Source organism: Falco peregrinus, chromosome 2 (genome assembly GCF_023634155.1).
Source record: "Falco peregrinus isolate bFalPer1 chromosome 2, bFalPer1.pri, whole genome shotgun sequence".
Classification (NCBI taxonomy): Eukaryota; Metazoa; Chordata; class Aves; order Falconiformes; family Falconidae; genus Falco; species Falco peregrinus.
The window spans coordinates 17,675,037-17,700,015 of record NC_073722.1 but is presented as its reverse complement, the minus strand read 5'-3'; the positions used below and the strand labels follow the sequence as shown (position 1 = coordinate 17,700,015).

At 43.4% G+C, this 24,979-nt stretch overlaps 1 protein-coding gene across 4 annotated transcripts in view; it reads left to right on the top strand.

Annotated features, from left to right (window-relative positions):
• Nucleotides 1-24,979, top strand: part of AFF1 (ALF transcription elongation factor 1) — a 99,089-nt gene that overhangs the window by 8,320 nt on the left and 65,790 nt on the right. The gene's annotated exons all lie outside the window — the stretch shown is intronic.

Genomic DNA, 24,979 nt, shown 5'->3' with positions numbered 1-24,979 from the left:
GTTTTCTTTTTTCCTTGTTTTTTGTGTGTCAGAAATGTTTACAAATATTAAGTGTTGGGTTTGATTTTTGGCTTTCTGGTTTAGATATTTCATAACTTTCATTCTGGAAACAAGATGAATGAGTCCCTTAATATTTAAAGGGCATGCGATCACTTTGCTGAGGTATCGGAACACCGTTAACAATCTGTCTGTTTGCAAACCCCTATCCATTTTACGTGGGCTAGTTTCAACAAACTAGTAGTAGGCTTTCTTTGCTTAGCTAGTGTTTGTGACCCTCCTAATAAGAAATGCCTGGTTCTGTGTAATGGACTACAGGAGTAAAAAAAAAACTACTACTGGTCTGGAGCTTAAGAAAATACTTTAACTGCGCAAATTCGGGAGAGACAGGAAGATAGGTAGAATTGTGTTCTGTTCTTTGAGAAAGTCTAACCTGCTTTTAAAAACACCCTAATGATGAGATACAGTCTTCAGAAACACGGGGGATTTTTCCCATTGCATTCTGAGTGAAAAGCAGTTGCCATGTACACTGAGGTGTTGAAAATAATAGACCAGAAAAACTTCCTGAATTGGCTAACTTGGAAAAATTCAGTAACTCAGTGCTTCACCTTTGAAAAACGACTTTTGGGCATTTAGTGAATAAAGTGCTACAAAGCTTTCTGCTGCAGTTCTCTATTCATAACAAAAGTGCCGCCAGTACTCTCAGCCTTTTCTGTTAAAAGTATATGCTGATAAAGGAATACCTGTATGACTTTTTCTCTTCTACATATAGGGAATTTTTAATATCATCAAGCTGTCGGGGTAAAAATGATGTGATATATGAAGGAACTGGCAGAAATTCTTCCCTGCTGAGAAAAGCCAGAGTTTGTAAGTTAGATGGTACCATGTGATCAAGAAATGTCAAGTAAGAAAGCTGAAAGAGAGTATGGATGACACTAATAATGCTGTAAAGGTGTGCCATCTAGCTGTAACAGATGTTGAAGTGTTTTTTTCCCTAAGTTCTCTATGGAAACAAAACCCTTATTTTCAGCATATTCAGCGAGTTTCATTTGGGGGGGTAAAGAAAAAGCTTTACTTTCTAGACTTTCTTAGCACGATACCAGTGTTTGTATTGACCAGTTCTGTGTCTTACTAGGGGGCCATTAATAACAACGGCTGAAAGGAAAGTTACTAGCTGAAATTAATCTCTCATGAAAATGAGTATTTCTGAGTATGAAGGTATGCTGAAGGTTTGGTTGTGGGTAGCTACACATTCCATCTACAGACTGCAGCCTTTTGTGCAAAAATAAACGACTCTGAAAAGTCATTTTTTTATCAAAGACTCTCTATGCAGATACATGGAATTGTGCCTACAGGGCAGCCTAGCCAACTTGTGATGAAGAATTTAACTTGGGAAAGGAGAAAAAAAAAATCAACAGCTTTTCTTCAGCAAAGCCTAGGCTTCCCCTCTGAGGATGCCCTTAACTTTTTGTTTATGTTGTTCCCTTCTCCTTCCAGACCAGCTTCAAACTCTTGAGTAAGTGGGATGACCTCAACCTTGGTTCTGAATGAGCCAAAATGAGACAGCCCCCAGTTGGAATTTCTGTACCTACCTGAGCATGTTGCTGAGCATAGTGTAGTGCAGTTAACTTGGTGCTGCGGTGCACAGGTGGTGCAACTCTGCGCCAGGTAGGACCACGGCGGATTAAAGTGGATGGGTGAAATTGTCAGTCTGCAGGAATGGTAACATTAAAACTTGGCTCCCCAGCTGGTTCTTCCATTACTTAAATGTGTGAATCAGTCTAGTTCCTAATGATTTGGAAAGTGTGTTTTCTTTCCAAGTCAGTTAAGTGAACTGAGCAAACTGACCTGCGGTGGATAGGTTTTTCTCGCTGCACATCACTTTGTCACATGTCTTTGGGGGGACAGTCTGAATTTATGTGCAGGGGGCCTATGGCTCTTCCTTTCTCTTACAATGTAGACAGCTGATGTAGTCTAGTACTGCGTTTCACAGCCAGAACCTTCTTTCTGTAATTCTTCAATAAACAAAACCAGTTTGTAATTGTAATATGATCTGATAATTGCAACCAAAACCTTCCTGGGCTCTGTTCTGGCAGCTGCATTGGTGTGTGTTCATGCTGTTTCACAATTTGAACAACTTGTGAGACAGTTTGTAATGAAAACTTAGGAACCGTGATATTTAAAACAAAAAAAATAAAATTTAAAAGCTATTCAAAATAAGACACCCCAAAACAAAGAAAAGGGAAATTGCATGCACAAAAAAATTCCTGTCCTGTAATGCTTGCAACCCTGATGTGTGTGTGATCTGGGTTAATTTTTAAATCTAATGAACATTTAGTTGACATTCCATCCTTTGGGCTGAACCTTGTGTTGTTTTGTGGCCAAATACAGTTGTGCAAGTCCTTACCCTAAGAACTGACTTGGTATCTGTGCTGTACTTAATTATAATGAGCCATGTATGGAGCGTGTGGTGTCTCAGTCAAGGGTCTTGCTTTCGGTACTGTTTCTGCTTAGCTCCCTTGAGAGTGCTTATTCCTGTAGCTGTCTTATTTGGCAGTAATCGTTTGTGTTAGCCCAAACAGTAGGGAGGGGGGAAAAAACCTCCCTTTTTTCAGCTGTAGCAAAAGAAAATCTTAAAAATCCTGTTTAAAAGTATTCCCCCCCCCCCCCCCCCTTTGAAAAAATCTGGTAGAAATGCCATATAAAAGAAGGTATTATGAAGGAAACTCTCTTCTTTCTGTGTCCTAACCTCTTTTGCTTTTCTTTTGATGGATTTCTGCATTAGCCACACTTTCATTCTTTTTTATGGCCCACTGCTTTCTAGCTGTTGGTTTGGTGGGTGAGGGGTGTCATGCATCAGGCAGATGAAAAAGCGTGCAACTTAACACAGGGGAAATACTGGGAAAACTACTTCTTTACTTCCCTGTTCCTTTGTACGTTGATGAAATATCAAGTTAATGGTTTCCTTTTTAAAAAATTGCTTCCTTGAAAACAGGCCATCCTCCTCCCTCTCAGCCTAATGACGGAAATGTACAGATGATACTGATATAAGCTATGTTTACTTGAGTGTAACAACTTTAAAGACTGTTTATGTACAGTAATCTGCCAAGCAAATAATGATTTGTTTCTGTTTGCTCACTATTTCTTTCTTTCCCCTAGAGAAGTCCCTGAACACACAAGGAGGAGAGTGTGAGGGCTGAAAAACCAGTAGCAATCGCTGGGGTTAATACAATGCGTTTAAAAGGCCTTTAAGTCATGCCGTTTTCTTAGGAAGTCCTTGAACTATTCTTCACTCTTTCCTCTTTTCTTTCCCTTTGCCGAGTACATGCATATAAGGTGGAGTGCAAGTGAGGTGCAGGCACTGACTAGATAGAGATCTTGGGTCCTGCTGGCGCACAGCGAAGTCTCTATGGAAAGTAGGAAACCAGAGGAGGGTTGAAAGGGTTTGTGTGAGTTTGGCCTGCCAGGGGTGTGCTGGAAGCTGAGGCAACGGGCCAGGGCTCAGCAGGGTGTATGTGCAAGGTGTTGTTACAGCTGCTGCTCTGAATTTCATGGGTTCCTTTGGGTTTTTCTGCATCGGTCTCGTTCAGGGCCACGTTGTAGCCTTCAGCATGTACGCTCAGTTCCAGCTGATCTATTCCTTCCACATCTTTTGAGAGGCTTAAACTGTCTGTTATAAGGCAATGAACTACTTTGGTGACAGGAGGAATTTAGACCACTATCTGTTTTTCTAGTTTTCTGTGGCTTTAAGCTCTCAAGTCCAATTGGAGAAAGCATTCCTGTTAGAGCCATGCTTGAGCTCAAAATGAATTCTTGACCTGGAGCTTCTGCATGGACAATGGGTTTTATGTGCACGTGTGTGTGCATATAAGCAGGTGCTCAAAATGGTTTCCTGATTCATAGCTTGAAACTGAGGAATGACTTCTACATGTGTGCATGACAGAGGAAAAGAGATGCGGGAGAAGGGAGGGATATTAACCTTAGTTTCTTCTGTTCTTCCTCTGTGGTGTATATTGCTACAAGCATCATATTTATCAGTAGGGCTGTGTTAAGTGGAAAAAATGTGGGGCTAAGGCAATACGTGCTGGCCGGGAAGGATTCTAGGAGTTGTTCTGAGGGTGGGTGAAACGAAAGTTTCAGGTGGAGCAGGAAAATGCGGGAATAGTGACTCTCTCTGTTCTTTCCCTCCTCCCATTTTTCAGGTGGCTTCCAGAAATACTTATGCATAACAAGTGTGTTGTGCAAAACATTTACTCTTTTGTGGTTGCATGCCTAGTAACTGCGACAACTAGGCAATTGAGTAAGATAGAAAAGGTACAGAATGTGTTAGAAAGTGTGTACTGAGATTTTAGAGAGATTTAGTTGTCCTGTGGTTTAAAAAAAAAAAAATAAATTATCCCAAATCCCTGTGATCATCTTCTGTTTTCGTGGAAATACCTAGCTTTCTACAGATAGCTTGGTTGGATGTTACTTGGGTCATTTGGGGTGTTAGCTGGTGCTGGGAGTTGTTATTCATCGTGTTTATGGACGCTTTGTTAATGAATCTCTGGGACGGTGAGAGACTATGGAGAGATGAAGCAATCCAGAGGAACCGCGTCCCCGCAACGATGCAGGAAGCTGTCTGGTTGGAAGCAGGTTGTTCAAGAGGCTTACCACAGTTGACACTGGATGTAGCTCTAGACAGAGTCAAGGAAAATGCAGCAGCCTACATGGAAGAATTTAAAACCTCCTCCAGAAGTTTGACGCAGTGGTTACTGCAAGGCATCTGCTCCGTCCCTCAGAGAGCATGGCACAGACCTCCTGCCTCGGGCTCAGGGCGATGAATAAGTGTCATTGGGAACATGTGTGGGAGGGCAGGGGATGAGGAACCCTAGGGAGAGGCAGTGCTGATTCATTCTCCTTCCAAACCATCTGTTGTCACTGTGGCATTGAGGACAGGGACTCGGGGGCCATTGGTTGTTGCCATGAAAATCCTCCTAAGGGCAGAGGCTCTGATGGGTTTTATCGGGGAGGGTGATGTGTCCTTGGAAGATGTCGTGAGTCACTGCTGAGTGGATAAAATGCTGCATATAGCTGGTGAATATCCTCCTGTGTACTTCGGTAGTAATTTTCCAGCCTTGGTCACAAGCGTGGCACAAAATCACTGTCATTATTGTCTGGACAGATGTGACTTCCTTCCAGAGTGGTAACTTCCCCAGACAGAAGGATAGCCAGTTGAGAACAGTCTTGGAAAGATACCAGTCCCCTAGAAGATTAAAACTGGAAACAAAATGATACAGAGTCTGGAAACCGATAAAATAGAAGAGCTATAATGTAATTAACAAGTGCTTTGACTAGTTGCCTTTTACCAGTTGACTGTCAGGTTTTGCTCCTTGAGGAAGGAAAGAAAAGTTGCTGTGATATGACCCTATGCTCTCATAGGTGAGAGAGACAGGCATATTGTTAATACAACTAAAGTTCAGCTTCCTCTGTAATTTCCGTTTGCAGGAGTTGAATCTAATGTCTGTTCACTCTCTGTGCTTCCTGCCAAGGTCTGAGGAAGAGCATCTTCCTCGTTTGTCATAGGCTTCACTGGTACTGACCCTTTCCAAGGGCTGAACCTGTGTGCACGTGACAAGGCAGTGTGTCTTTCACCAGTAACCTCCAGTTCTCACAGGCTTAACATGGATTGGGCAGAGGGCAAGGACTTGGGAAAGAGAAGCAGAGCAATGCTCTACAAAAAGGAGAAAGGAAGGGGGGAAACCGCAAACCAAACAAAAAAGAAATGTGGTTGGTGTGTGAGGGGAACTACCCACAGACACTGCAAACATACTTTGTTACCTAGTTTTTTTGGTGGTAAATGTATTGACTGAGGCTGCACAAACGCGGGAGACGTCTGAATAGCTGAATTCCTACACTCTGCCTGCGTACTGAAATGTGAGGGACAGAAGTGATCGCTCTTTACAGAAATAAAACCTCCATAACATTTCTTACTCTGCTCTTAGAGGCACGAGCAACCAAGTTGTGTTTACGAAGGGAACTCATCCTGTGCCTAGGTAGGTGTCTAGCTGGTGACTTCCCAGTTTCACCCAGACTCCTGGAAGGCAGTCAGCTTCTTCACTGCTTACACCATGCTGGCCCATCTGTGTTCACGCTGCCTGTCCTCTCCCTGGGTTTAGGACCTGGCGCGGGAGGATGGTTTCTCTGTTGACCCACGAGCACTGCCTGCCCTTCCTAGGCTGCTTCGCAGGGACTCTGCCTGATGGACATCTGCTTCTGAGACTCCTGTGGTTACATTGCGTTTGTTGCTCAATTGCTTAACAAAGTGCTTTTAATGGAAACGTAAAACCGGATAGAAATACAAAGCCTAATGGAATAATCTCCTAATTGCAGTGCTGTAAATGATTATTCAGCACATGATTACTGTACTTGCAGGGGGGACAGTGGGGAGGAAAGATTATTGAATGAAAGACAGTAAACACTTCAGCTGCTAAGAATGATGATTTATTGCCAATCTGAGCGTCAGGCTAAGCAGGGCAAATAAACTGACAATAGTAAGTGCTTTTGGAGGTAGAAATTGCCTCATTCAGGGTATTCACTGTGTGGGACACGTAAATTCTACCAGGATAAATGCACAAAGAGAGATTAATTAATAGTGGCGAGATACTCATGCATGCACTGTCCTTAGGCAACCCAGAAAAAGTATTAATCAGCACATTGCCCAATTATTGGCAGATAGCTCCTGGTATGTAGTAGTTTGCCATTTCAGCTAGAAAATGCATTGTCCCTCTGCCTCCCTGTAAAAATCATTGCTTTTGCTGTGTTACGTGGTTCACAAAAAGTACCTCATGCTTTTAAGCAGCAAAAGAGCTGTGCTTGAAGGTACATTGATGTTATCATTTTTTAGTATTGCTGCAAGCCTTTCAAGATACATCAGTCCTTGCAGAAGCTGTGTCCGTCTTTCAGGTATCTCACCTAGGTTAGGTGGCAGCAGGTAAAATATAGATTAGCTTGGTATTAAGCTGGCAGTTGATTTGGTGTTTAGCTGCGTGCTCTCCAGAGCAGAGCATAGTTATCAGGGAATATGTGCTGCAAGAGCACACGGTGGTCAGGGAGGCAAGGTAAGTGTTTTGGAAGTGGCCTTGCTGGTTCCCGCTGGCAGTCCTCTTTCCCACAGTTCACTGCGTGGTTTCCCTGTGCTGTCAGAGAACTAGGGTGCCTGACTTCACCTGCTTGCAAAAGCCCATCTGTGGCTTGAGCTTTTCTTTGCATGCTTAAGACATCCCCCATATCTGTTAGACTGACTTTGGTTTTCCTCTGCACGCGCAGACGAAGTGCCATGCCTGCACCAAGCAAGTTGGAGAGATTTCCAGTGTTTGCAGTGGGTCTTGGCCCTGCCAAACCCATGCTGCTATCCCGTGGGAACTGGAGCTAGCTGTTGCTTTTGATCTGAGCCAGAGTGTGATGTTCCCACTGCCTGCACACAAGTGCTGCTAACAATGGTAAAGCTGAGCAGCTTGCTGTTTCTCATCTTGAAGGAAAGATAGGAGCTTTTCAAATACGTGTTCGCCTGATGCGAGGAAAATTTTCTTTTTTTACATTGTAAAATTAGAAAGGTGTTGAATAAATGTGTTCAGAATTGAAGGGACAAAGTATTTGTAGCTTTCGTTATTTTCTTAAAGGAGTAGCTTTTTTGTAGCTGCTAAAAGTAATGACTTGTGTAAAATGTAAATATTTTGTAACAGCTGGAAAAAGGAAAGATAAGATACTTCAGAGTGTACTTTCAAGCGGCATGTGCGTTGCAACGTGCATTAGGCATGCATCGGTACCTGCCTAATGCACCGTGTCATGGATTATTGCTCTTGCATAGTCTGAAGGCTTTCCAAGTCCTTTTGAACGACAATGAGATGCTTTGTTATATAGACATCAGGCTAATGATTTGAATGCAGTTTGAAACTCCAGTGTAGAGAGGTACTCTGATACTGAGCATGTGCGCCTCTTAATAAAATTGAACAACGGTTACAAATCGTAGGAAAATTAGCAGGTGCTTCTGTGTGTGGATGGAAAAATTAGGAAATACTTCTGAAACAATTATAGTCTGGCAAGAGACTGCAGGAAAGATGTTTAAATAGGCTTTTCAGCATATAAACAGATCTTTTGTACAAACAGTGCTAATCTCTTTCTGTTCCTACTTAGTCCTTGCTATGCAGATAAGACTTGTCCAACCTGTTACTCAGTACATGCTGTTATGTAAGTGGAAAACTCAAAAGAATAGGAAACCTTTTCATTCATGCATGATTTGTTTACTGCTAATTCGTGTGAAAGTGTGAAAGAATTTAGGTCTTTAATATTCTTTATTGTTTTTTCTTACTCTCAAATTAGTTACGGTACTGTCCTGTTTGTAGCACATGAGGTCTGATTTAGTTAATTGTTTGGGAAGGATTTTACACAGAGAATGTGTTTCACAAATAATACTGTAGATTTGCTCGTGTGCTTAATAGGTTGCAGGGGGTGAAAGATTCAGGAGGCAGAATTGTATACAACCCTATTTCTGAGACAGTTTCAAATGCTCATGTTTGTAAGTTTTTTTGCTTTTGTTATGCTTTACAGCAAATTGAACTGCTGATAGTTTGATGTGCAGTTTAAACAACTTCAGGTTTGCAGTTATGAAAGAAACAAATGCGGAACTGATGTTACGTTTCATTTTATGTTGGGCTTTATTTGCCTTAAGCTGTAGGGCTTCAGGAGTACCTGTTAGCCCACAGCTGGGATGGTAGCAGAGGGTAGAAAGGAGGACCCTTCCGACTGTGCAGGAAACATGAGGTGAAACACTCTTAGGCTTTGCAAACTGGCAGCATTTAGGAAAGGCTGGGTGAAATCAGGCCTTTGAAAAACATAGAACTTTTTTTGGAAGTGTTTACAGGAAAATGGTACGGATGGCTCTGCTGCCTCAAGAGGGGAATTGACAAAAAATAAGTAAGATGTATGTGCCTGTATTTGCATGTCATGCAAAGCAAGACAAAGTAATGCTGAAACTGGTGCTCTGCCTGCATGGCACGGTGTACGAGTGTGCAGGGGTGCTTTATGGAGAAATGGTGCTGGAGCTGAGCTGCCTGTGAGGTGAGGCTGCGATGCGCTGTGTGGCAAGAGGTCTGTGATGTGGCACCTGTGGACCGCATGGCCGTGCAGGTGATGGGCTTAGAGCTGGACAAGGTCAGCTGATAGCAGGCTTCCACGGAAAACTGGTGACGTGTTCACTTGGCTAGATGTACAGGATGTTAGCTATGATGAGGAGTGTTATGTGAAAAGGGGTTTAAAGTGCAGAGACATGAAGAAGCTGCTCACTAAATGTTTCTTTTTTACTGTGTCTCTTGTTAAAAATCTTCTTTGGTGTAGTAGAGAAGGATAATGGGTTGATTTTTTTTGTTTGTTTGTTTTAAATAGAATTTAGGAAGCCAGTTCTAGAAAATAGGTGAAAAAAAGGCACGTCCACTAAAATAATTTTATTGTAGTCTTAAAGTAGAAAATCTATTGAATATTTGACGACTTGCACCTGCAGTAAACATTTATGTATACTCAAAGAACTGAGATAGAAAAACAGATTGTGAGGCTTGAATCCTTATTTAACTAGCAAAATGACTTCACATAGAAAATGAAGCATTTGTTTTTTTCTGAATGTAATAGCTGATATAATCTAGACTTTTTTTTTTTACTTAGCTGTAACCTACTTTTTTCTTAAGACCTTTTCACAGAACGGTCAGGGTTGTAACCTCTAGAGATTACCTAGTCCAACCCCCTGCTAAAGCAGGCTCACCTAGAGCGGTTGCACAGAACCACATCCAGGCGGGTTTTGAATGTCTCCAGAGAAGGACACTCCACAGCCTCTCTGGGCAGCCTGTGCCAGGGTTCTGCCACCCTCAGAATAAAGGAAGTTTTTCCTGATATTCAGATGGAACCTCCTGTGGGGCAGTTCGTGCCCGTTGCCCCTTGTCCTGTCACAGGGCACCACTGAAAAGAGCCTGGCCCCATCCTCTTGGCACTCACCCTTAAGATATTTATATGCATTGGTAAGATCCCCTCTCAGTCTCCTCCAGGCTGAACAGGCCCAGCTCCCTCAGCCTGTCCTCACCTGGCAGATGTTCCAGGCCCCTCATCATCTTTGTAGCCCTCTGCAGGTTCTCTCCAGCAGTTCCCTGTGCTGGTGCGTGGGGCTGTGCCCACCAGGGGCAGAACCCTACACCTGCCTGTGTTGAGCTTCACCAGGTCCCTCCCTGCCCAGCTCTCCAGCCTGCCCAGCTCCCCCTGAATGGCAGTGCAGCCCGCTGGGGTATCAGCCGCTCCTTCCAGCTCAGTATCACGGGCAAACTTGCTGAGGGGACACTGTGCCCTCACCCAGGTCACCGGTGAATAAGCTGAACGGGACTGGGCCCAGCACTGAGCCCTGGGGAACAGGGTGAGCAGCCGCCTGGCTACAGCCCTCCAGCTGGGCTCTGCGCCGCTGGTCACAGCCCTCTGAGCTCTGCCATCAGCCACTTCTCAGCCCACCTCGCTGTCTGCTCATCCAGTTCACACTGCCTGAGCTTACTGTCATGGGAGACAGTGCCAAAAGCCTTGCTGAGGTCAAGGCAGACAGCACCCACCACTGAGAGAACTTAGGTAGTTCTTTGAAAGGCTTATCGTTTTTATGGGGACCCTGGGGAAACAGTAACTGGGTTGGGGGGGACACTGTTGGGCTTTTCTTTACTGAGGACTGCTGGGTCAGGAGTAAAATGTGTGGGCAGTTGGTGTGCAGAAACAGTAGGTCTAAGCCATCATGGTTTCATTTCCTATGATCACTAAGTAGAAATATGCGTGTGAATCAAAATCTCGTAATTGTGTGAAAAAATAAGTTAAAATAGGTATGGGAAATAAATAATAAAGGCAAAAAACCATTTTTCTTCATCCCTTACTTGATTATTTGGCTCTTTCTCAACCAGTACTAGTTTGCTCAGCCTTTCTACCTAATCTCTCAGATCTCCAAGATTTGCCAGTAAAAGACATTCTGTCGGAGCCTATTTTAAAGAAATAGAAACCTGACTTCATTTTTACATTATATTTTTTGTATATCGCTACTGTGAATGCACGGTTCTCTTGCTGCCTTTAAACCTATTACCAATAAATTGATTGTACTGATCAACAATAACAACAAAAAGCATATTTCAAGGCAAAAATGAATGAAAGGTAGGATAGGTTTTATATAGGGTAGAACATAGATTTTTACCCTATGCGTTTTCCCAGGCAAACCTGGAACGTCAGATCCAGGCCTCCCGGAGACAAGCTGTTGAGCTGGCATAGCTCTCTGCTGAAACCCAAGATAACAAGAAATGAAAGCAATACATAAGGACAAAAGCCAGAGCCAATGCATCTCTTTCTAAAACAGGTTGTTTTCAATGAGCCAATCTCATTTTCTCTTCCCAGGTAAAAGACTGTTTGCCTCTTTCAGAGAGGACAGAGAAAGACATAAAAGCAGGAACAAGTTTGTTCGGAGGTGCTGGATTTCTGTTGCTGAGAGGAGGAATTCAGAGGTGGATGGGGATGGTAGATTTCAGGCAGCCCTTGACTGAAGAAATCCCTCAGACTGATTAGGCAGCAGCTGATAACCACTTCTGTATTCAACTACGCTTTATCAGCATTAGAAACAGTGATATTTTGGTGGTGGTGGGTGAGTTGATAAAAAGTCACAGCCCTGACTTCTGCATTTCTGCTGGGGAACACCTTGCTGTGCATGCAACAGAAGACCGTCCCTGCCCTTGAAAGCCTTGCTGCTTACCGCATAGTACATACCCTGTTCCCCCACTCATATAACTGACTTACAGAGCCGTAACAGAAAGATTGGGCTTAGAGGTAGTAGCTGAAGCCATGCACTGAAGTGCAGGGTGCTAGAAGATCCAGCTGGGTTTAACAAAATTTGAGTTTTGGCACCCTTCCACGGATTTTACTTCAGCCACATCATTTTCCTGAGCTCGGGTTTGTAAGCTAATGCCTGAGTTAGATTGATTTGTCTCGGGCTGGGAGAAGTGCATGAATGTTTTTATGGTGAATGGTATGTAGATTAATCGAGAGGGAGAAACGTTGTGGGAGGGGATAATGCTGCAGGGCAGCCCAGTCCTGAGTGGTAAGAGTTGTAAGGTGGATAGCAGGTGGTGTGGACCTGGGGGTCTCATGGGTGTACTCGCCTTGATTTTTCAGATAGCCCTCATACTGTCTGAACACCGTTTTACCCGAACAAATTGCCACTGTGCTGCTCTAACGTGGCCGCATTTTGGTTCATTTCTACGTTCTTAATTCATGGCAGTGCTAAGTGCTTTACCTCTGTTTTCATCAAGGGGAACCCCCCACACATGCTGCAGCAAGCTCTCGTTCTGCAGAGGCAGGGTAAGTACCACTGAAATAGTTAAACAGCAGCTGATGCACAGTAGCTGTTACCCTGCTGCCAGCATGTCTGCACTTGCCCTGTGGCAAGTCAGGAATAATAGAAGGTTGCTTTTTGTTGATGGGAGACTGTATGACCGCATTTGACTTAAAAATCCATAAAAAATGTGAAACAGTCACTTCTGAGAAGTTTTATCTCGATCTTGTGTTCAGGATGGGTTTGCATGTGAAGTGACTGATTTTAAAGCTGGACTCTGGCTACTGGAAGATTTACCTTAACTGCAGGAAACTTTTAACAAAATCAGACTGTAGGCAGTAATGCTTAAGTAGATGACTGGTTACTTTTTCAGCCTGTACTGTGACAGCAGTTCTCTTGCAGCACTGGGTTACTACCTTACATCTGTGATTACTTAAACACACGCTTTCCCTAGTAAGATTTGATCCTAGGTCACTTCCTTTTAAAGTTATTTTGCATCTATGTTGTATTGAAATGTTTGGACTGGGTGAAGCAAGATCAGCCCTGGTCAGCTCTGGGAAGTGACTGCACGGTGTGTGGATGTGTTTTTCAACTGTCTCTGTCTTTCTCCTCCTTATCTGAGGAAATCAAAATGAAAGTACATCATTAGAGATAACTTCTCCCTTGCCCATTAACACTTTTTTTTTTTGGTTGGATTTCTCAATGTCTGGCATACCACTGGAAAAAGAAACCCTGGAGCAAATTCTGACAGACGGACGTCTCCCTCTCTTTTTTTTCCTCTCTTGTTTCCTTATTTCCTCACGTAATTTTTTCATTAATTCTATAGAAGTGTGCATGACACTGTGTGAGGGCTTTGTGGCAATTCTTTTTCATGTGTGATATTTGGTAGAAGCCTGGGCTTTGATCTGGAAATGTGTCACAGTTCTTACGTGGGAAGCTCTGCCAACTCTAGGAAGTCAGGTAAAAATGTGTTCATCTTTATGGGTGTAACTGCTAGTAAGGCTGCTGTCCTAGTGTGCGTGGCACTTGGTAGATGAAAACACAAAAAAGGAATAGCCGTTTTTTTTTGTGGTAAGGGTGACTCATAGGCTTTTAGGGATATCTTTCCATAGCTATTGATAATAAGTTGCTCGTAGATGGGAAAAGCTTGCTACTGGGGTGTAGTTTTATATGAGACGTCATTGTATGTGTGTATGAAGCGTTTGATTAGAAATGGCCTATCAACAGTATTTAAAATGTGAAGTTGGCTGCACCTTCTGTATAAAAGTCCTTTTTTTGCACTAATTTTTCATAGAACTTTCTTGAAGGAAAAAAACATAAACTGAATTCAACAAAAACAAAAAACAGACAATGTCAACTCAGGGAACATGCTTTTCAGGATAGGAGAAGGGAAAGAAGAAGAATGTAAGGATATAAAGCCATCCATCATGTATGTGCTCCTCTGTAAACTAAACAAACCTATTGAGCAATGTCTTTTACCTGCTTGTCCACTTAACATCAGAATCTGGCTGGTTCTTAGGCAATCCAGCTGGATTTTTAAGCAGCATTGTTGTATGTGGAGAGTGGTGAATTACTGCACAAAGTAAGTCTGTGTATAGCAATTTCCAAGATGTTTACAGCCATCAGGTATGTCAGTGAAAATTTCTGTTCTGCTCATGTGAAGAGCATTTTGTGGCCTTGAACCATTTTGTAATCGGTTCAGCCGCCCTTAACTTGACTCAGCGGGGCAGCTGGTATCAGGGTGGTGTGAATGCAGATGCTCTAGGCTGTGTTGTGCAGCGTAGCCATTCTCATTGGAAAATAAGCTAACATGGAAGGAGTTTGCCTCAGCACAAGCATCCAAGAAGATAACATCCAAGGCTTGTCAGAATGGCTCTTAGGCTAATGCAAGAAGATGCCAAGACAAATCGAGAAGAATGGTAAATGAAAACTCAAAGCATGATGCTGCAGTCACTGTGACGATGGGTGGTGGTTCATGAAGGCTTCTAGGAGTCTTCCTTTCTAAATACCTTATGAACTGGCATGCTGAAGCAGGTTGGGGGCAGGGGGATAGTGCTTAGAAATGGTTTGAGTGTGGGACTATGTGAAAGAAGACAAGTAGAATGGAGTGGGATATAAAAATGTGAATTAGATGCACGATTGCTGTGGCGGCAGCAAGAGGGACGGAGCGGCTGGCCTTTGAAATCTGGTTTTCCTGTGCTTTGACGGTGTATGTTTTCTGTCTGAGCTAAACTTCCAAGCAGACCCAAAGTTTGCATTCTGGTAGAAAGGCTACACCCCATGTGTTTGTTGATAGTGCCAAGGCCTTGTATTTACTTCCAGCAGCCTTTGATCTAGGAAGGCATGATGTAAGTACCTTTGAAGGGTGAATGTCTCTTCTGTTTGTGTGATCATTTCCTCAGACCTTTTTGCAGACAGGTCTTGGGGTGATCGTGGGTGACTCAGGATCCCCTCCCTGTTAGAGCAGGATCTGCTCAGCAGGGAATGCTGTTTCTCCAAACAGACCGATTCTCAGACAAAGCCAGGATGTAAAACACTCTTAAGAGATCTGGGTATGCATTTCTCAAAGTGCCAGCAGGGCTTTTACCAGATCGGTCTTGGGTCTGAGTGTGCACTGTGGGAGCGCTGCTGGCAGCACTCAGGTCTATGTGAAAATGTTTGCTCAGCTCTGCGACGGGGGAGCGTAACTGTGTTAGTGGCAGACTGAAGTCTCCCATTTTGATAAAAAGAGTGAAGTTCAGAATAACTCGTTCTTCACTGTCACCTCTGCAAAGTAACACCAGTCATTTGGGTGCATGTCTGTCTGCATCCTGAGCAGGCTAATGTTTTCATCCTTGCTGATGAAGCGAGAAGAGACATGGATGGGCTTCTCTTTCCTGCAAAAGCTGGTCATGTGTAAGCTCAGTCCTGTCACAGTTGGATCACCACAACCAAGGCCAGGCTGAATGAGGCTTTGAGCAATCTGGTCTAGTGCAAGATGTCCCTGCCCATGGCAGGGGGAGTGAATCTAGGTGATCTTAAGGTCCCTTCCATCCCAAATGGTTCTATGAACCAAGGCTGCTCGGTGTGCAGCTGCAAGGGTGCTCTTGGGATAGTCCCATAACTGGGTCTCATCCTAGGCTGCACATCTGGAGCTGCTCTATCAGTGCTGCAGCCAAGGCACCAGCAGCTTTGTCTGAACCTTTTTGTGCATACTCAGTTACTGAAATGGCACTCAAGTTGCAGATCTTTACTTACCTACCCAAAAAGACATACATGCCTTCAGGGCTGAAAGGCAGGCAGACCAGTTACTGGGCTTGGGGAAATCCTGAGCTGTGTGCCTGATGAATTAGGCTTTTGTATACAGAGCACCTTGTCTCTTAAGAGGCAAAGCGGTCAGGATTTTTCATCGGTCAGGATTTTTCATCGCACATACCTGGTGATTTAAATTTTTCACATTTCCTCCTTTGCCTGCCACATCCAGATCAAACAAAGCCTTAAATTCATCATGGTTCGAAAGCCTTGGCTGCTCTGCTTGTAATTACACATCACACATCCACACCTTCTTAGAAGTCGTCCTAGTGTATTTGCATTTAGATGGAGAATGACAACTTTTGTGTTCCCCAGCTAACTTATAATTAACACCGTTTTTGACAGCGTTCTATTAACATCAGCATGCATAGGGTGATGTTGAAAGCCTGGCTTTCTTCAGAGGCATCTGAAGCAATCATCATTCTGCAGCATCATGAGTGGAGAGACTGCCTCTTCGTTTGTTCTGGTGCTTTGACTATGGCAACATAGTTCAGGGCTGTTGCTGAAGATGATTAAGGGAAGACTGTATAAGCTGCAGTAATTGTCACATTTTCCTAAATTTTCCGAGTTGTTGCTGTATGTTAAGCGAGGCTGGCCCTCAGCGTGAGCTCCTGTGTTTTGTTGGGAGCATCTTTCTGCTGGCAGGCTGACTGTTTGCGTTCTGGCCTCGGGGATTTACCGCTTTGGGGAGGGTGTCATTTGTTTGTGATACATATCCATCATGAGGCTTTTCTGCCTCTTGCAATCCAAAGCTTTCTGCTTGTAGGGTAAACGGTGTGTCTGTGGAGACTGAGGAATGGTCAGCTCGGGTGTGAGAGCTCTTCTCGCTGTGGAGGGCAGGAGGAACAGGATGCTCTGCTGCTTAAGGGAGCACTGTAGCTTGGAGCACTCCTGTTGGAAGCATTTTAGGCCGGACGGTGCCATGCTATCAAAAAAAAAAAAAAGTATCCAGGGCCTGTCTAGTGCAATACTGCTACGGTGGGTTTCATTTACAACTAAATAAAAATTAGATTTTAAACATTTCATTGCATGAGGGAAAATCCAAGTCAGAAGCCGTTCATTTGCCTTTTTTGAGTAGGCAGAGAAGACATTGTTACCATCAGTAATTGGCATCTTGACACAAATCTTTCTCCTCTTTTGAGCCTTTAGTGGTGTGTAGAGTGTAGGCTGAGAAATACTGCTCCAAATCCTGGGGTGTGTTTTTAAGTGCATAGCCATTTGATGATTTGGAGTTTTTAGGCTCGAGTCTGTGTTTGTCATGTTTGCAGAACATCTTGAGAGTTCACAATTCCTGATAAAGTCACTGGGCACTGCAGGGGCTCAGCTCTTCACAGGAAACGTTCAGGCTTATTCCTGGGAGCTACTTGATGAAGAAAGGGGCTATTGATGCCAGAAGGAAGCAAAAGCCTTTTAATGGCCGAGTAATGCATATATTTTTTAATTTGGCAACAGCAATAGGAAACAAATGAGAATTTGAACCCGAAGATTACTGTGTAAGAGGCAGAGCGAGAAGATGCTTAATGTTACATAGGTAGAACTGATTTATTTTTTTTTTTTCTGGCAAAAGCCAAGTTAGTTTCTGCTTTAGCAAACTGGTGGTTCCCTGCTGCCTGTTACAACATCCCAGCTGTTCTCCACTTCAGTGTTTTGGTGTAACCTAGAGGGCTGTGTATTCAGAACATAGGAAGAAATGTATTCAGCATTGCTTTTTTGAAGGAAAAGCGGTTCATTCATCCTTTTGAAGGAAAGCTTCCAGCCGTACTGGATTTTCTTGGAACTTTATTTTTGTTCAGAAATATTTGCAGGTAGGTTTCTTACCGTCATCATAGAAGTACAGATGGGCTGTGAGGTATTGATCTCTTGCTCAGTGGTTCTAATGCTGGCTGTTGTAGTTAGTAAACAGGGCTGGATAAACTTGAAAAAAAAATGCATTCCAACTCGTATTTCTCCAGTGTAAAGATACGTATTTTTTTGGAAAGCATGTACCAAAGCTGGTTGATGATGATGCAGAAAATAATTGACTAACTGTACCATCTGTTGCGCCTCTACCATATGTTTTCCTCTTTATCATTTGTTTCTGTTCAAACCATGTATGTTCTGTGAAATAGTGTTTGATGTGAAACAGAACTTTAAAATATCCAGCAAGTTACAATTTGATGATATTTCCATAAAGGAAAGGAAGCCAAGGTTAGGGCGAGCCATTTTTGATGCTGTTTGGTATTAAATGTAATGTCATCCTTTCATCTGCTTGCCTTACAGTCACGGTCAGGCAAGCTACTTCGGTGATACAAGCTGAGAGCTGAGCACATCTGGGATGCTCGGTAACTTTCTGTGCCCTGTGTTTATCCATGTTTCTTTTCAAGCTGATGGGCTGATGAATGAAACTGCATTTTTAATCTTTGTAGATGTGATCCTGGCTGTATAAATCGGTGGTGATTCTTCTATGGAGACTTGCAGGGTAGCACAGCTGAAGTGCTGCAGCGAGCCTGTTCCAGTGAATCTGTGTGGTTTCTGTTTAATCTTTTTTTGGGGGTGATGTGTCTTGTGTTGAGATTAAACAAGAATATGTCTCAGTCTTGAGAAATGATCATCAGCAGCTTCTCATGATTTTTTTTTTTTAAAGTCCATTTTAATGACAAAACAGCTTCAATAAATCTGTGATTTCCTGCAGTTGTACTGAAAGGAAATGTTCTCTCTGAAGTGTTTCGAAGGAAGAGGTTCTGTGTGTTCAGAGGGAAGTGAGCATCCTCATTCTGTGTTTGCTTTAGCCTTTCTCTACCCTCCCTCACTGCTGTTGAGTTAATTCCTTTTGGGAGCCAGCAACAGATCTTATTACAACTAAAACTAAAGCAGACTTCTATTTTAATTTCATTTTCATTTGGAGAACACACAGGACAGGAGGAGAAGCAGAATTCCTTCTTGCACCATCTATTTTTTGAAAATGCTGTCATGGGCTGGATTGTCACATATCAGCATTTGGAACTCTGTAGTAAGGATTGTCACGTCACCGAGTGTGGCTTCAGATCACGTTGGTATTTTCATGGTTTCTGTTACAGACCCAAGCCTGGATGATGTCATGAGTCAGGGTGTATGCTTGGATGAACTCAGCCCTGTTACTGGAGCCGGTGGGCTGTCTTCTCCAGCTTGTGCTGCTTTGAGCATAGGAGTACTTTACTCTTTCGGTGTGTAGCAAAGCGTGATTGGGTTTTGTTTGTGGGTTTTGGTTTGTTTTTTATTTTTTTTTGGGGGGGGGGCAGGGGGGATTTCTGTGTGTGTTTACTTTTTGTGGAGCATGTTTGAAGATCAAAACTGACCTAACATTTCAGGGTGAGCATTCAGTCTCATCAGACTGTTTGAACATAATGGGGTGTTTGGGTTTTCCTGATGACATGTCAAGTGTAGCCCAGCTGCAGAAAGTGCAACACTGTTTTTAATTCTCAAATTTGGAACTGTTTCCCCTCTGAAGATGGATGTGGTGGGACCATGGAGACCCCCTGCTCCTTGTGCTTGACATGCTAATGCCAAATTTCACAAAGCATTTCCACAACAGTAAGGAAGAGCTTGGAGGTGGTTTTGAGGTTGGTGGTCAGTTTTTTGGTTTTTTTGAGTGCCCATTCTAGGAAAATCTTAATATGAAAGCTCATCTGGAGAGGTACCTGAAGAACTGGAGCTGGGGTTCTCCCTGCAGCTTTGGCCATAGCGAGGTTAGAGCTCTGTCATGCATGGGACGGTTTGCTGGAGACTGGCAGGCGGCTGCGCTGCGCGGGTTTCCTCTGGTGGCGCCTGGCTGGCCATGGAGACCTCCTTCCTCTCCTCTTGGCATGGGGCCACACAGGGACTGAGCTGATGGTGGCTCTCGGATGCTTTCTGCCTGCCTTCCTTAACGCTGACTTTGGGGTAACTGGGCGGCCTTAAGCTCAACAGCATAGCCCAGGTTTTGAAAAGCTTTAAAGAGCATCTCAACAAATACCCCTAAATGGCCAGGACAGACACGATGTCTCCTCAGGTGTTGGGACCAGGGTAGCTACAGGCTTATATTTAAAAAGTGGAAGTTTTAGCAGACAGCAGATGCTTCTGCTCTCAATTAGGAATGCAGTCTAGTGCAATGCAATTTACTTATTTTTAAATAAAAGCCCCGCAGTATGAGACGAGGCAGCGTGCACGGGAAGTGTATGCCTCCATGATAAAATACACGAATTAAAATGAGTTTTAGCTGTTGTCTTGAAGTAGTTTAAGGGCTCGCCTGTAACTTAGAGAAGGGGGGGCTGGTGCTCTCAACTGCATGATCAAGTCATGCAGCCACTCAGTGTTTATTCCCTCATCCTTCTGCTTTTAAAATGTGCTTCTTTGCACGCTAAAGTTGGAGGGAGACTGGGAACAAAAATTGGTTGGGTCCGTTGCAGAAAGAGAGGCAGAGGGTGGATGGTGTTCCTGAACAGCCAAGTGGAGGGGGATGATGGCTGGGCTGAAGGGGTGGCCGGCAGCCTGGGCCACTTGCCACTGTGACAGTACAAAGAGGTCTGCAGTGGCAGCAGCGCATGGCTAACCTCGCTGAGCAGTGCCCCGTCATCTCATATGTGTGAGAGCACCCATGCCCGCCTTGCTGTCCGGGAGCAGGCATGTTTGTCATCTTTTCAACCTGCAGGAGCTGGCATTACTACAAAAAGGCGGTGTCCCTTCCCCTCCCCTCCGGCCCTCCTCTCTTCATACACTCTTTAAAAAGAATTTATTGCTGGGAAGAGAGCTTGGGGTCAGTGAAGGTTCAGGGAAAGAAAGAGGCCTTTAGAGGTATTACAGCTGCTGTTTCTGCAGCAAGCAGGGTGTGAGATGTTTAGTGTTGCAATACATGTAGGAAAGATAGCTGCTTCTCGTTGTGTCATTGTTGCAAGAGATACAAGTTACAGTTGTTTAGGGGTTTTCCTTTTGCTTGAATGTAATCAGAATCTCTGAGCAAGATGGCTTGATTGCTCTGAACTTGGATGCTCGCCAGCCTAGAAATAGAAGGATATCCGTAATCCACATGGATGTAGCACAGTGTTTTAGTAGAAAACAATTTGCAGGGTCATAATATGTAGCTTGGGTTAGTTTTTTGGTTTTGTTTTTGGGTTTTTTTGTTTGGTTGGTTGTTTTGTTTTTTGGGGTTTTTTTGGGGGGGTGTTAGTGGGTTGGTTTTGGATGTGTGTTTTTTTTTATTGCTGGTGTTAGTTTTTAAACTACTTGCAAGTTATGGGCTTCTTTTGTTCAAAGTTAAGATTTAATGAGACTTTTGCAGCAAGGCATAATATAAAACAAGAACCCTGGTCAGCCAGTGCTGACAGCAGATTTTTATCCTGGGAGAACAAATAAAAATAGCCCACAAGGTTTCCCCCAGTCCTTCACACATATCACTGATGTTCTGCCTGCTTCCTTTCCAGTGAATTTTGCTCATGTGCACATACATGTTCTGTTTTGTCTTCATTATTAAGACGATGTTATTGTTAAGAGTTTGTGATAAAGAGGATGAAATATATGAGTAGCAATATTGTGCTAATGGTTTGATTTATGATTAGAATTTATGAACTCATATTTTTAATATTTGAGGACTGGTGTTTTTGGGGTGTGGTGGGTTTTTGTTTTGAGGCGGTGGGGTTTTTTTGGGTTGTGTTTGGGTTTTTTGGGGGGGTTTGGTTGGGGTGTTTTGTTTTTTTGTTGTTTTGTTTTTTTTTTTTTTTTTTTAAGTGCAGCAGCTGAACCTTGTGAACTGTTATATAGTGTTCCAAATGATGACTTCCCCTCATTTTGCGGGAGGCTTGCTCATGTGTGCCCAAGGTCAGGCCTGTTTTGCATGACTGAAGAATGCACTCTCATTACCCAGCACAAAGTCCGTTGAAACAGCTGAGAATTTTTTTGCCTGTTTCAGTGGGCTTTGGCTCACCCTCCTGCTCTGCAAGTTGAAATAACTGCACAAAACCTCTTGGTCAGAATTTCCGCTTGTTTGTTTCGCAGCAGAGTCTCACTGTGGAGTGATTCAGCCTCTCAGTGCTCTTCCAGCCAGGGAGATACACATGTGGTTATGCAGATATTTGTGGATCATCACTAATGCTTTTCAGCCTGGGTTTACTGCTGATAGTGGCATGCTGGTTTGTATTTTCCTGCAAGAATAGTAATTAGAATAGTTTATGGCTCCAGCCCTTTTTACCTAGCAACAGGAAAAAACCTGTTAATAGTAAGTCCTGTTCTGTATAGGTTTATAAACAAAGGGAGAACATGTGTGATCATGTGAACATGTGGATCCCCATTGAATCCCCACATCAGCCACCTGGCGTGTGGAAATTATACCCAGCTTGGTAACTGGATCCATCTAATACAGTATTGTGTGTATTTTTTGTTGGTTTAAGAAAGTTGCTCTGCGTTATCTCCTTTCTAATAAATGTTACGTGAAGAAGCTGACCAGGGGAGCAAATCTTAGATTATTGTTGGAAACTCAACAAGCAGAGAGTAGTGAGGTCATTACAAGATAGGATGCTTGACTCTGGCAGTGTGTGGAGGTGGTTTGAGTCCTCAGTGCTTTATAGGAATGGCCACTGCTATAATAGTGCACCTGCAGAAATCTGAAGTATTCAAATACTATTGCATGTGCCTTCTTACTAAATAATAATGCAGGTTATAAAGTGGTATGGTATGGTCCAGGAGTGATGTTAAGAGTTTTTGAAAGGTAACTGAGATTGTTAGGGAGGTTGGGAATGGGTCTGTGAGAAGTTACTCTTTTAGTCCTGACAGCATTCCCCAAAAGACTTGTATTCAGCCTCATGGCTTTTATGTCTTTCTCTGTCCTCTCTGAAAGAGGCAAACAGTCTTTTACCTGGGAAGAGAAAATGAGATTGGCTCATTGAAAACAACCTGTTTTAGAAAGAGATGCATTGGCTCTGGCTTTTGTCCTTATGTATTGCTTTCATTTTTTGTTATCTTGGGTTTCAGCAGAGAGCTATGCCAGCTCTACAGCTTGTCTCCGGGAGGCCTGGATCTGACGTGTGCCGCAGCAAGCTGCGAGTTGCAGTAGCAAAATCTATTTTGGGGCAAGCAAGCACTATTTCTCTGTGTGCTGTGTACTCCAGCCAACACCATGAGTAGTTTAATAAGTACTAAGGAGAAAACAAACAAAACCAAGTATGTATATTTAATGCTGCAGTTGTACTAAAAAGTACAGCATAGGTCTGAGTGCTTGCCGTTCATGGTGTGGATCAAGGCAGAAATAGTAACAGGGCAGGCCGAGATTTCAGCAGTGTTGTGCAGACCAAAAGGTGTACATGTATCAAAAGGCACAAAGCGGGAGAAGGAGCTTTGCTCTCTTTAACGCTGCTGTTGTACTTGTAAAAAATACATCCTCTTTCTGTCTTTTAATTTCCTGGATGTCCTTTTGTCTATCGGATGATGAAAATTATGGCTTAAGAACTGACCAGGGAAAACATGACTAGGAAAACAGCTGATGCTCAAGGAGGAGTTAAAACTAACTTAAAATTGTCCTTTTATACCTTCAGCATCACACTGAGCCTAACAATAATATTCAGAAACATAGTTGGTGGTAGCTTCAAAAGGAAAAAGTCAGGGTGGGTGGGGGAGAGCTGGAGCTGAGCGCCTGGTTGCAGTAAGAGCCTTGATTAGTCCAAACACATTGTAAGTGCTCATTGCAAGAAAGCTGTATATTTTAAGCGAAGAGAGTAACTACAGGGCACAGAGGCTGCGAAATTGCAAGAAGTGAGGACTTGCCACCGAGGGCTGTGGTTTTGTTCCTTTGCCTTCCCCACTGTGTTAGCTTGATGGCTTGTGCAGCCATGGGGGAAATGGACTGGGGACCAGTGGGTGAAGAGGAGCCAATTGATAAAAGTTACATCATTGTCCCTGGGGGGGACGGGGGACGACGACACAAGTTTGTTCTACAGCTGGTGTCAGTACTGACACTGGGTCATGGCATCACAGATTGGGAAAGAGGAGGTTTCAGAGGCGTCCTTTGTGCTAAAAGCCAGCATCGTAGCTGTTAAAACCATTTTCTGTGGGTTCTTTCATGCTTGGTGTTAAGGGAATTTCTTTGAAGTTCATATAAAGGATATTTGCAGAATCATTTTTAATTTCCTGCAGTGTTTAGGAAATTCAGTAAAAACTTTCCAGATAACTTGAACAGATAAGTTTAAAAAATGCTGTCAACTTGAAATGCATTCACTTAGGCAGAACACTGGCACAGGTTGCCCAGAGCAGCTGTGGGTGCCCCATCCCTGGCAGTGTTCAAGGCCAGGCTGGATGGGGCTTGAAGGTGTCCCTGCCCATGACAGCAGGGTTGGAATTAGGTGATCTTCAAGGTCCCTTCCAACCCAGACTGTTCTGTGATGCTATGATACAGTTTCAAGCAGTAGATGTAGCCAGGGTCGCTTCTTGTTTGCTTTATAATTCTTCCCAATCTTTTGTCTTCTGCAGTTGATACCTCCCATAGGTGACTGCACACAGCTTTTCTGGCACATGCAGGGCAACTGACCAACTAACTGATTATAGATATGAAATTGCTCACATGCAAAATGATATCAGATGCACAGAGGAAATGTGTCTGTTGGATATTGTTTGTAACAGAAGGATGGTGTATATTTACTGAATCAGTGATCTGTGATTATTTTATTTTTAAAATTGTTTGCAGAAGTGGGATACATAGTGCTTACTGGAAACTTCTGTTTTGCTATGTTTGGAAAGTTTAGCCCTAACAAAGTTGGAAACTATTTAAAATGTGCATAGTCTAACCCCTGAATATATTTTTCTGTCTCGGTGGCACAACTACATCCTTGCCGCAGTTCTATGTATGGAAATTTGCCATCAGACAGCATCGTTTTCCAGAGTTCACATTGAGACAGGAAACCGCCTCTGCAGTAGTCAGACCTCTTGGTTAACTGTTACGGCAAAGCCAGTCCTCTGACTCTCCTTTAAGGATGGTCAGGCTTTCAGTAGATGATTCTTGGTGTGGTATTTGAGAAATGTCACTGGTGGGGAAGACAAAGCTCTTCCCTTCCAAACTGGGATACTTGAGAATTTCAGCGTACTAAGGAGAGTATATGAATTGCGTGTATGCAGTGGGCTGCAGTAGAGTAGAAATAGGAGAGGAGAGAAAAACCTTCATCCACATAGTATGCCTGGATGCTTTTTTCCCCCAAAGATCCATAAATACTAGAGCAATAGATTCCCTTATTTTGCAGTAGTATTTCACAGAGGAGGTGTAGTTTAAAGGTTCTGGTTTTCCATGAAGTCATCCTGCTGTGCGTGTGTCACGGTTTTATTGTTGTTTTGGTGGGGCTGGTGGAATTGAGC